Source organism: Mustela erminea, chromosome 12 (assembly GCF_009829155.1).
Source record: "Mustela erminea isolate mMusErm1 chromosome 12, mMusErm1.Pri, whole genome shotgun sequence".
Classification (NCBI taxonomy): Eukaryota; Metazoa; Chordata; class Mammalia; order Carnivora; family Mustelidae; genus Mustela; species Mustela erminea.
In genome coordinates, this window is record NC_045625.1 from 10,029,105 (window position 1) to 10,040,565 (window position 11,461).

Consider the following 11,461-nt stretch of genomic DNA (forward strand, 5'->3'; position numbering starts at 1 on the left):
GATGTGAGTATAGAAGATATATTTACCTGGAGAAATTGGGAAAGAGCATGTCATAGAGGGCAAGCCTCTGGAGGAGGAATTCCAGTGGGGCCACCACAGCTGGCAGCCAGTTCCCCTTCTTCCATTGCAATAAAAACCAGATTTTGTTCTGGTGTGTACCCCTCCAGCCATTAGCTTACTGCTTTCCTCAAGTTATCTTGATGAGTCTAAGCAGATCACAGAGGTCCTCATCTGTTTACCAGTGGTTGGGGGCAGGGGAGGGCATGTGGTCCAGCTCTGACTCTGAGGAGGGAAAAGGGTCTGTAGGAGGGTTTCTGGGAAGAACCAGCCAAACCCTTTTCTGCCTCTGGACACTGATGGTGAGTATGTGATAGCTGGAACTGCTGCAGCCATCTTGCGCCCCTGAGGATGAGACCAATATCTGATGGTGGTTGAGCCAAAAAAAGCAAGAATCTGAGTCCTCAGCGATGTCCTCTAGCTTTTGGATAAACAATTCTGTACTGCCTTACTCAGAATTTCTCATTATGCAAGGAAAAGAAGGCCCCTTGTTGTTTGTGTGATTTTGAGTTGGGTTTTGGTGAAGTCGGTCAAGTTGGAAGTGGGGACTGAAGGGCTTGTCCTGCAGTAATTGCACAGTTTTTTTGTTGTTGTTTTTGTTGTTGTTTTTACCTGGCTTGTGGGCTTACTAGGGGTAGGAGTAGGGGCTGGTGGACCCCCAAACTGTCCCTTTGGCTCCACCAAAGCCCATTGAAGGGAATAACCTCTAATTCAAGAGCCTCTTGGGGCTTGAACATAGAGAGCATTGGGGCAGAAATGAGTACCCATCTGTGTGCATGGAAGCCCTGTGTCAGCCCTGGATGTCCCCATCTTGTCCGGGTACTCTTTGACATTCAATTAACCGTAGCTGCTCTTCCCATGCTCTGTCGGAAATATCCCTCCAGGAGTCCCAAGGCCTCCTGGGCAGCCAGACTCCATCACATCAATGGCTCCCTAATCATTGCTTTGGATCTGTCAGTTTCTCTTTGCATTTCTGTCAGAATTTGCTTTTCTGAAACATTGTTCAGATACTATAATATCCACACTTTAAAAGCATACAATTCCGTGAGTTTTAGTATGTTCACGAGGTTATGGGACCATCATCACTATTTTATTCCAGAACATTTTCACCACCTCATTAAAAAATCCCCACACGCATCAGCCGCCACTCCCCCGGCCCCACTCCGCAGCCCCTGGCAATCGTCAAGCTTTCTGCCTCCATGGATCTGCCCATTCTGACATTTCACATAAATGGAATCATACAGTATGTGGCCTTTGTGACTGGCCCTTCTCTCACACCAAGCATCCCATCAGGTAATATTCTCAACAAATGAAAGGGCTGCTGCAAATCACCTCTAGGTACAAACAGTACTTTTCCCCCTTGCTTTACATACAAAAATTTTTTTCTCTAAATAAAACCATAGTCTACATGGGGTTTTCTACTCTTTTCTTAAATTATTATTCAGTAAAATATGGAGGACCTTTATCTGTGTCAGTACTGTATAACCCTTTTTAATGTCTGTAGAATAATTTATGAGGTTAAAAAACAATTTTGGGGCGCTGGCGTGGCTCAGTTGGTTACATGTCTGACTCTTGGTTTCGGCTCAGGTCATGACTTCAGAGTCTTGGGATGAAGCCCCACATCGGGCTCCGCGATCAGCAGAGACTCTGCCTCTCTCTCTCTCTTTTTGCCCCTCCCCCATTGCTAAAATAAATAAATAAAATCTTTTAATAATAATAATAATTTTGGTTTGCGTTCAGTGCTTAAGCATTCAGGCCCACAAGGAAAGGAAAGAATGACCCCCCCCTGGATGGGTCTTTACTGTCCTTCCAGCTTTTCGTGAGAGTAAACGCTGAGCTGAGCATCCTGTGTGTACATTTCCTTAAAGTTCTAGACTGGGCCAAATGGCATGCATGTTTATTTCTTTTTATATTGTCTCAGATTGTTCTAGGGAAATGTCAGATCAGAAAGGGTGCCCACTACAGTGAATCATTGTGGCTTCTGGACTCTAACTGCCTGGGTTTTAATCTGTTTTCTACTGTTCCTGAAAGATAGGACCTTAACCTATGGATGACTCAGCTGCCTTATCTATAGAATGGGGATAATGAAAGTACCAATTTCATAGGATTGTTGTTAGAATTACATTAGTCTGATACATGTAAATGGTGGTTCTCAGCTGGGGGTGACTTTACCCCTCTGCAGACACTGGGCAATGTCTGGAGATGTTTTCCGTTGTCCAGCCAGGGTGTGGTAGCACTAACATCTGAATGGAAGAGCCCAGAGAGGCAGCTAAACATGCCCCTCCAGCAACAAAGAGTGATCCTATCCCAAATGTCAATAGTACTGAGGTTGAGAAACTCCGGTGTAAAGGGCCTGGCCTGTAATAAGGTCTTATCAATGTTGCCTGTTATTTACACTCCCACCAGCAGAACCCAAGAATGTTCGTTTCCTCATACTTTGGCCAAACCTTACAAATCTGAGTTACCTTTGATGGGCAGGACATTGTATGGTGGTACATTTCGAAGCCATTAAAGGAGCATTTCCTTATCCCTTCATGGGCATGACCATGTGGGATTAGCCGCCATTCTGGCCATCTGGCTGGCAGTTGGGTCCAGTTAAGGAAACTTTGATCTTGTAAACAACAGCTTCAGAGATCCTGGGATTGCCCGTGTATGTGTTTGTCTCTGAATATGTAGATGCAGGGGCATGTGATGGGTAAAAGGTAGATTTTTGACATCAGGTCTGGATTCAGATCCTACCTCTACTGCTTCCTAGTTGTGAAGACAAATTACTTCTCTAAACCCTGTTTCCTCATCTATGAAATAGGATTATTGTGAGGATCAAATAACATAATATAGCTCCATGCCTGGTTCCTAGTCAGTGTTCAGAAGTAACAAGTATAGTCTGCTCGGTGATTGCAACATTCAGTCCCTCTGCTTAGACTTTCCTCATCATTATTCAGCAACTACTGATACAGTCATTGCTATCATCTCAATGAGGTCAAAGACTCCATGTCTATCTATCCAGGTACAAGGGAAAGCTACTTGCTGAGCTTTTAGTGAACATTCCACAAATGCTTACTGAGCTTTATTATGTTCCAGACCAGATGCTGGACACTGGCAGATGAAAGGGGCTGATTCTCTCCCATTCCTATTGAAGGTGGGGGAGATGGTTGGTCCAATCAGTAGAGCTTCCGACTTGATTTCAGAGTTGTGAGTTCAAGCCCTATGTTGGGCATGGAGCCTACTTTCAAAAAAAAAAGACATATTAAAGATGTAAACAGGGGTGCCTGGGTGACTCAGGAGGTTAAGCCTCTGCCTTCGGCTCAGGTCATGATCTCAGAGTCCTGGGATCGAGCCCCGTGTTGGGTTTTCTGCTCGGTGGGGAGCCTGCTTCCCTCCTCTCTCTGCCTGCCTCTCTGCCTACTTGTGATCTCTGTCTGTCAAATAAATAAATAAAATCTTTAAAAAAAGATGTAGGGACACCTGGGTGGCTCAGTTGGTTGGGCAGCTGCCTTCGGCTCAGGTCATGATCCCAGCGTCCTGGGATCGAGTCCCACATCGGGCTCCTTGCTCAGCAGGGAGCCTGCTTCTCCCTCTGCCTCTGCCTGCCATTCTGTCTACCTGTGCTTGCTCTCTCTCCCTCTCTCTCTGATAAATAAATAAAATCTTTAAAAAAAAATTTAAAAAAAAGATGTAAACAAATAAAAAACAAAAACAAAGTATCAGGAAAAAGACCAGACATATTAGCTTTCACTTTACATGTAAATTAGTTAATTTCCTTTATTAAAACAAAAAGCAGCAAGAAGATAAGTGAAAAAGCAGAAAAAGAAAGTTTAGTTATGTGTTATTGATAAGGGAACTAAAACAAGCCCCGGAAAGAAGTAATCTCCAATGAAATCACTCTGTGTTCATAATTTTATAAATTATTGAATTATATTTCAAATGAATAACAAACCATACTGAAGGGAAAAAAGAACCAATCCATGTAACTTTTGAATACAGAACTTTTTTTTTCAGTACACAGGACAGATTTTTTTATGACTTGCTGACATGACAAAGTCTTATGTAACAACTAAACTAAGCTATTTACATATATGTGATAAATCACCTCTTTTTTTTTTTTCTTAAAGATTTTATTTATTTATTTGACAGACAGAGATCACAAGTAGGCAGAGAGGCAGGCAGAGAGAGAGAGAGAGAGAGAGGGAAGCAGGCTCCCTGCGGAGCAGAGAGCCCGTCGCGGGGCTCTATCCCAGGACCCTGAGATCATGACCTGAGCCGAAGGCAGCGACTTAACCCACTGAGCCACCCAGGCGCCCCTCCTCTGCCCATTTCTTGATTGGATTACTTGTTCTTTGGGTGTTGAGTTTGATAAGTTCTTTATAGATTTTAGGATACTAGCCTTTTATCTGATATGTCGTTTGCAAATATCTTCTCCCACTGAATACAGAACGTTGATATATATTCTCAGTCTGAAGATAAAAAGAATTATATACAGCCCATATACAGAGAAGATGAGCATGGCCTCTGAGCAAGGATGATATGCAAATTTGTGAAGAAAAAAAAAAAAGATTAAAGGGGCACCTGGCTGGCTTAGTCGGTAGAACATATGGTTCTTGATCTCAGGTCATGAGTTCAAGCCCCACATTGGGTGTAGAGCTTACTTTAAAAAAAAAAAAAATTAAAGAATTACAAACAAATATTGAAAATGCTATCTAAAAGGCTTGTTTTTCACAGTGGCATGGATTAGCAATTCTAAAACTATTCTCTGTGTACTGGAGGATTGAGTAAAAGATTAACTACACTGAGGATATTGAGAACCAGGTTTCTCACTGAAATAGACACTCAGATATGCCATGGGGAAGGCCGTGAAGAATGTTGGGATACTGGGCTGGACTAGGAGGTAACGGGATGAACTCCTGGATTTCTATTTAGGTACGCATGAACTTCCTAGTTCTGTCCACTGAGAGGACCTAGAAATAATAAGCCCACCCAGTGCCTAGCTCCTAGCTTCTTCTTCTTTTTTTAAACGATTTTCTTTTTTTATATTTGAGAGAGAGAGAGAATGAGAGAGAGAGCACAAGAGAAGGGAGGGTCAGAGGGAGAAGCAGATTCCCCATTGAGTAGGGAGCCCAATACAGGACTTGATCCCGGGACTCCAGGATCGTGACCTGAGCTGAAGGCAGCCGCTTAACCCACTGAGCCACCTAGGCACCCATCTCCTAGCTTCTAAATACTATCCTCTACCAAGGGAACCAGAGCTCTGTGGAGAAAGGGGTGATTTCTGGGCCAGGCCAGAGAGAGTAGAAGATGAGTCGGGAGCATTCTTTTGCCCTTAAAAGTAAGCTAGCACTCAATGAATAAGAGAGATCAGCAAAACGCCGTACCAGCCAGCTTGAATGAGCTTTCATCCCAAACAAATCTGGGACAGTTTGGTTATCAAGTAAATAATGATAGTAATGAATTATAACCCACTGGCTCAGATAAGAATTCATGGCCCGTCATCTAAACAAGCATACATGTACAACTACTGTAAGCTCTTCTTTACAGTAGACTGCTAATAACAACAGAAATTTTGAGCCACAATTTTGTAATCATCAGAGTAATAATTAATATAGATAAGAATTGTCAAGATCTAAACATAGAGAATGAAAGTTTGATGAGGAACAAAATATCTGGGGCGCCTAAGTGGCTCAGCCTGTTAAGCATATGCCTTCGGCTCTCGTGATGATTCCAGGGTCCTGAGATTGAGTCCCTACTCAGTGGGGAGTCTGCTTCTCCCTCTCCCTCTGACCCTGCTCACGTGCTTTCTCGCTCGCTCTCTCGCTCACTCTATTTCAAAATAACTAAACAAAATCTTCAAAAAAAAGGAATAAAATATCTGTATAATCTCAAAGTACTCCCCTAGAAATTACTTGTGAATTACAAAGAGAAAATAGTAATTGTACAGTAGGTAAAACTGGTAGACACGTCTTAACCAAGTGACCAAAATAACCATCACCTGTAACGGGACAACCTGACATTAAGAATTTTTTTTTTAGGGGCGCTTGGGTGGCTCAGTGGGTTAAAGCTTCTGCCTTTAGCTCACGTCATGATCCCAGGTCCTGGGATCAAACCCCGCATCGGGCTCCCTGCTCAGCAGGGAGCCTGCTTCCTCCTCTTTCTCTGCCTGCCTCTCTGCCTACCTGTGATCTCTGTCTGTCAAATAAATAAATAAAACCTTTAAAAAAAAAGTGTTAAAAATAATTTAAAAAATTTTTAAAGATTTTATTTTTTAAAAGATTTTATTAATTAAATTAAATATTTATTAATTAGAGATTTATTAATTAAGATCAAGAGTTTACCAACTGAGCCAGCCAGTCACCCCAACAAGTATTTCTTAATAGAATGCACAATAGACAATAATCTTTTCTGCTCTGCCCGAAACGCACAGCCTGATCTCATCATGAAGAAATACCTGACAAATGAAAATTGAGGAATATCCTACAGAGTAAATGACCAGCACTTCTCAAAATGGCAACATCATGAAAGACAGAAAGGAGGAGGGATTGTTCCCAAGTTGGGGGAGACTAAGGAGACATGAAAATTAAATGTGATATATAATTCTGGATGGGTTTCTGAACTGGGAGAAAAACTGCTCTGAAGGGCATCACTGGGACGGTTAGCTAAATTTTCGTGAGACCTGTAGATTAGATAGAATGTTATGTCAATGCTAAATGTCCCGATTTTGCTAATTGTCCTGTGGGTATATGCGTATCTCTCTTCTCAGGAAATACACACTGAAGTATTTAGGGCAAAGGGGACATCGTCTCTGCCAGTTACCCTCAAATGGTTCAGAAAAAAGATCTACCTAGAGAGAGAGAATGGTGAAACAAATTCACAAATGCGAGTAATCAGCGAATCTGGGGAAAGGGTATGCGGGAATCCTTTGTGCTACTCTTGTAATTTAGAACCTTGACATTATTCCAAAGTAAAAGTTAAATAGAAAATAAGAAACAAAAAAGTCTGTTTCGGTTCTTTTCTTTAAAGAAGGTATTTTCCCTCAAGACACTCATTCAGGCCTCTTCAGCAATTCGTGCTCATCCCTGAGCCTCGCTGGAGCAGGGGCTCAGTGTAAAGTTTGTGAAATTGAAAGACTGAATTATCTGATTGCCTTCAGGGGACTAGCAAGAGTTAGGACTGAGGGGGTTTGGAGAGGAGCCCTACTGGCCTCTGGTGGGGCAGGAACCCTTATGCCTGTCTGGACCCTAGGCAAGAGAGTTTTGGACCCAGCAGTGCCTGAAAGCCTCCATCCTGTGTCTTGCTGATGAGGGAGCTGTCTTGGAATGGGCAATCAGGAGAGAGAGTAGGTCCGCGGGGCAACTCAGTACTAATCCCGTCAGGTCAGTGTGGTTCAGGGTGAGCCGGATGACAGCCTTGGTAAACCACACCGCAGGGGTCCTTGGAAGTTTACCAGCCCCCTCTCATTTGTCAAACATACTAGTGGTAAATGCTGAGGAGGTCTCTGGCTGCCCCTCTGATCTTGATTGGAGTCTACAACTCCAGATCAGGGTTTTCGGTCTGACTTTCCAAGCTGCCTTGAATCTTCACAATTCCGCTCTTGAAGATGCTCAGATCAATGGGGCTATAGGTGGGGGTGTCTGGAAATGAGTGGCCAAGGAAGAGACAGGGAAGGCCAGTGGGGACCTGGACTGTCAACCCTGTAGTGTGGTTTGATCCTCCAAGCAAGGGGAGGAGCCAGGGGTCAGTGATAGGTAATGGGATGAAATGATCCGATTTTCATTTTAGAAAATTCCCTCCAGCAGCAGAAGTTGAGGATCGGAGGGTGGGAAGAACCAAGAAGCCAGGAGACCTGTGTGGAGGCTGCTGCACACATCTAGACAAAAACTCAAGCGAGAAGTATTTTTAGACCTTGCTCTGTAATAGGAATGGTAAAATGTAGCATATGTAACACTGCCCTGACTTTTTATTCTCGTGGCAGACATCACTAATCTCTCAGTGTTCTCCCTTACACTGGGCAGCTTCTGTAGACAGTACCAATCAATCCGAGTAGGCACAATGGATGAAAGGAATGTGCCTTCTAGGCTCTGTCATATAAGGCAAGGAAAAGTCATCAAAAGTTTTGAGAATATGCTTACACATTTGCTGACAATTGTCACTCTGGGTCTGCCCCAACCTGAGGTTCTGGGAGTAGGACCAAGATGATGCCCTAAGTCAGTCTTTGAGGTCCCTGACCGAAACTGTGCCTTGCCTCGCTGTATGCCCTCCATGCTCCCACTTAGGGGTTTTTCACATCCACTATCTCATTTCAACCCCACAGCATTCCTGGAAGGTCAAGGTCATCACCCCTATTTTACAGATCAGGAAACTGAGGTAAGAAACTTCCAACAGAGCCCTCAAGTTCCATAGGAGGTAGGTGGCAGAGGCGGGATTCACACCAAGGGCTGTCTGGCTCCAAATGGCCTGGCTCCTTCCAGAGGAAGCTTGTCCCGGCTGCAGCGGCTGTTTGCATCTGTCAGGGCCCTGTGCCGAAAAGCCAGAACAGGTTGGGGCAACAGTGACTCTGGCATCTTGGCAACATCTTGACAGCAACGACTTGGCTTGTCGATAAAAATCCTTGGCTTAAAAAGACCTGGGAAAGTTGACTTTCAAATCACCCTTATGTAATCCGCTCTGTGCTGAGTCTTGGAGAAGGAAAGCTCTGGCCCCTGGGTGGGTCGGGGGGGGCTTGCCGAGAGGGGGTGCTGCACAGATGGTGAGGGGCGGAGGCCTCTGGCTGTGGAAGAGAATAAAGTTTCTGTCCTCGCACAGTTGGAATGAGGGCCCCAGAGCCAAGCAGCCAGGGCTGGGGCGGGGCCAGCCAACCTTTGGCACGTGAAATGGCACCCTGTGCTCATGGCAGATAATTCTCATTAATAATTCGTTCCCCCTGGCCGGCATGCACCCTGAAAGCCCTGTCTGTTCCTGCCTCGCGGGGTCCCTGCTGGAATGTGGGGGGTCAAGGGACTGGCCCCAGACGTGGGCAGAGTTCAGAGCGGGCTGGGTAGGCAGGGCAGCGTCTGGGCACTGCCTGGGGGCAGAGGGAGCCTTTGTGCTCTGAGCCCTAGGAACCCCACCCCCAGCCGCAGCCGCCCCACAGGGGAGAAGTGGCTGACATGCCAGGCTGAGGCCTGCTCTCTCTGTTCCCTCTCCAGCGGCAGCGGGGGCAGAGGACGCTAATCTGGGCGCAACCTGGCATCGGACAGATCCGCCCCATTGTGCTCCGGGTGCTCTTTCTGAGCGGCGGGAGGGGCAGGGGCCTCAGCCCTGAATGCACAGCACAATCTTCCGGGGAGCTTTTAAAACACTCAATCTCAGTCCTCCATCAGAGCCTATGGTGCATCAGCCAGTGGGGCTGCCTGGCCATCGGCACCCTTTATACTCCCCAGCGGCTCTGGAACGAGCTGAGGTTGGTGTGCATTTTGAGAGGGTGAGGACTCCACCAGCCGTGTAACCTTGAACTCATGAGGTCGCGATGGGCGGCTCAGTTTCCTCACTTGTGAAACGTGGACAGCGATAGTACTTACCGTGTGGGGAGTGACTGGAAGGATCCAAGGACTGGCTGTAAAGACGGAGCACCGCCCCCGCCGCGCAGGGCACACACTCAGATGTTCAGTGCCTAGGGATAATTAGGTATTTTTATTTCTTCCCTTCCACACGCGCCAAGGGGAGCTTTTAGGGCTTGAAACCAGGGAAGAAAGTCGACAGGGCAGAGAGAGAGTGGTCCTCTTTGAGGACGACATCAGTAGGGGGGCCAGGGGAGGCTCTGCTTCCATGCAGAGGAAAGTTGGGCTTGGTTCCTCCGTGGCTCCCTAGCAAAGCACATGGAGCCCCTCGGGGATCTCCGCTGGAGGAGCCCCACGTGCCCCACGTGGGTGGTGTTGTGTCTGGCTCCCCGCCTCCCAGCAAGCTCTCAAGGGCAGGGAGGAGGCCTGCTCAGCTCGGTGCCCAGGGGCCAGCACATGGTGGAGAGCCCGCAGCACAGGACATGGAGAACTGGCAGTCCCTCGGAGCAGGGCAGTCACTGGACACAGGGGCAACAGCAGCCGCCACTTCCTGGACGTCACGCTTAGGGCTTACAAAACCGCTCCGTAGCCTTACTGCTGCTCCCCCCCCCCTCCCCCCCGGCAGAGGCTGTTGTCAGCCACGCTGGTGAGGGTCAGAGATGAGTCCCTTCAGCCCCCCAGCCCACTGAACTCTACAGCTTCTGGCCTCTGCTGGCCACCGAGCTGTCCTGAACGCTGAATCGGGACCCAGAGCCGAGTGCCTGTCATGTCCAGCACCGTGAAGCTACAGCTCTCCTTGCTGTGTAAGTGCCCAGCTGTGGAGCAGAACAGTGTTTAGGTGGGTGTCTTCCCCCGAAGATGGGTTTTCCCAGTTACACCCACCTGCAGGATGGAGGGAGCCTCTGGGAATATCCAATCTGCTTTCCAACCTTAACAATCTGAGATAGCATTCCAGAGATTTCTGTTTGGAACCTGACTTATGCTGCACAAATTAATGAAAGAAGTGGGGCCCCTCCTGTGGTCACATATTTGGAGCCAAGGGTGGCTTGTTCAGCAGACCCCGTATGAACTTGCCCAAAGTTCTGACCCTTAGTCATTTGCAGCCATTTGCTGGGAGTCTCCTGGGTGCTGGTGACATGGTGGGAACAGCTTTGCTTTCATGGAGCTCAAGTACACGAATGTAGGTGCCCACAGGGAAGAGACAAAAGACCACGGTGGGGCAGGTTCTTGTCTCATGGAGACCAAGAATGAATCTCGCGGACAAAAGGGCGAAGTGAAGTGAAAGTCTATTAAGTGAAGGTGAGAACAATAAGGAAAGAAAAGGAGCTCTTTAGAGTGAGAGGGGTCCCAAATGGATTGCCACTGAGGGCTTTTATGGACACAGTCTTTTACAGAAAACTCACCAGGGACCTTGGTATATATCTTGTCTATAAATGTTGAAGACAAGCAAGCGGATTTGTAAATATTATGAAAATAAGTGGATTTGTTATGTTCCCTTCTCTCTGATTAATATCTTGTCTATATCATTTCTCTGCACTAGGATTTCTGTGACCCTAGGCATGTTGCCTCCTACTTATCTTTCCCTACCTGGCCTCGCCTGTCCCTTACTCAGTGTGACTGGGGCCGACTTCAGACCCAGCCTTGAGGGACCGCTTCCCTGGGCAGGTGGGATTTCAGCTGAGACATGAATGGCCAGAAGGAGGCAGCCATGCACAGGTGCAGGTACCAGTGTAGCAGCCAGAGGGAACAGGTGATGCAGAGGCTGGAGAAAATGGGGCGGTGGGGAAGAGGCTGGGCTAGGGTTGGCCAATGGCCTGAGTGGAGAGGCCATGTTAGAGACTACCCAAAGCCCAGCCATGTTTGGCCTGCCTGAGTCA

At 46.9% G+C, this 11,461-nt stretch overlaps 1 pseudogene; it reads left to right on the forward strand.

The window, feature by feature from the left end:
- Positions 1 to 4,537: 4,537 nt before the first annotated feature.
- On the forward strand, positions 4,538 to 4,611 carry LOC116571243 (annotated as a pseudogene).
- The last annotated feature ends 6,850 nt before the right edge of the window (positions 4,612 to 11,461 follow it).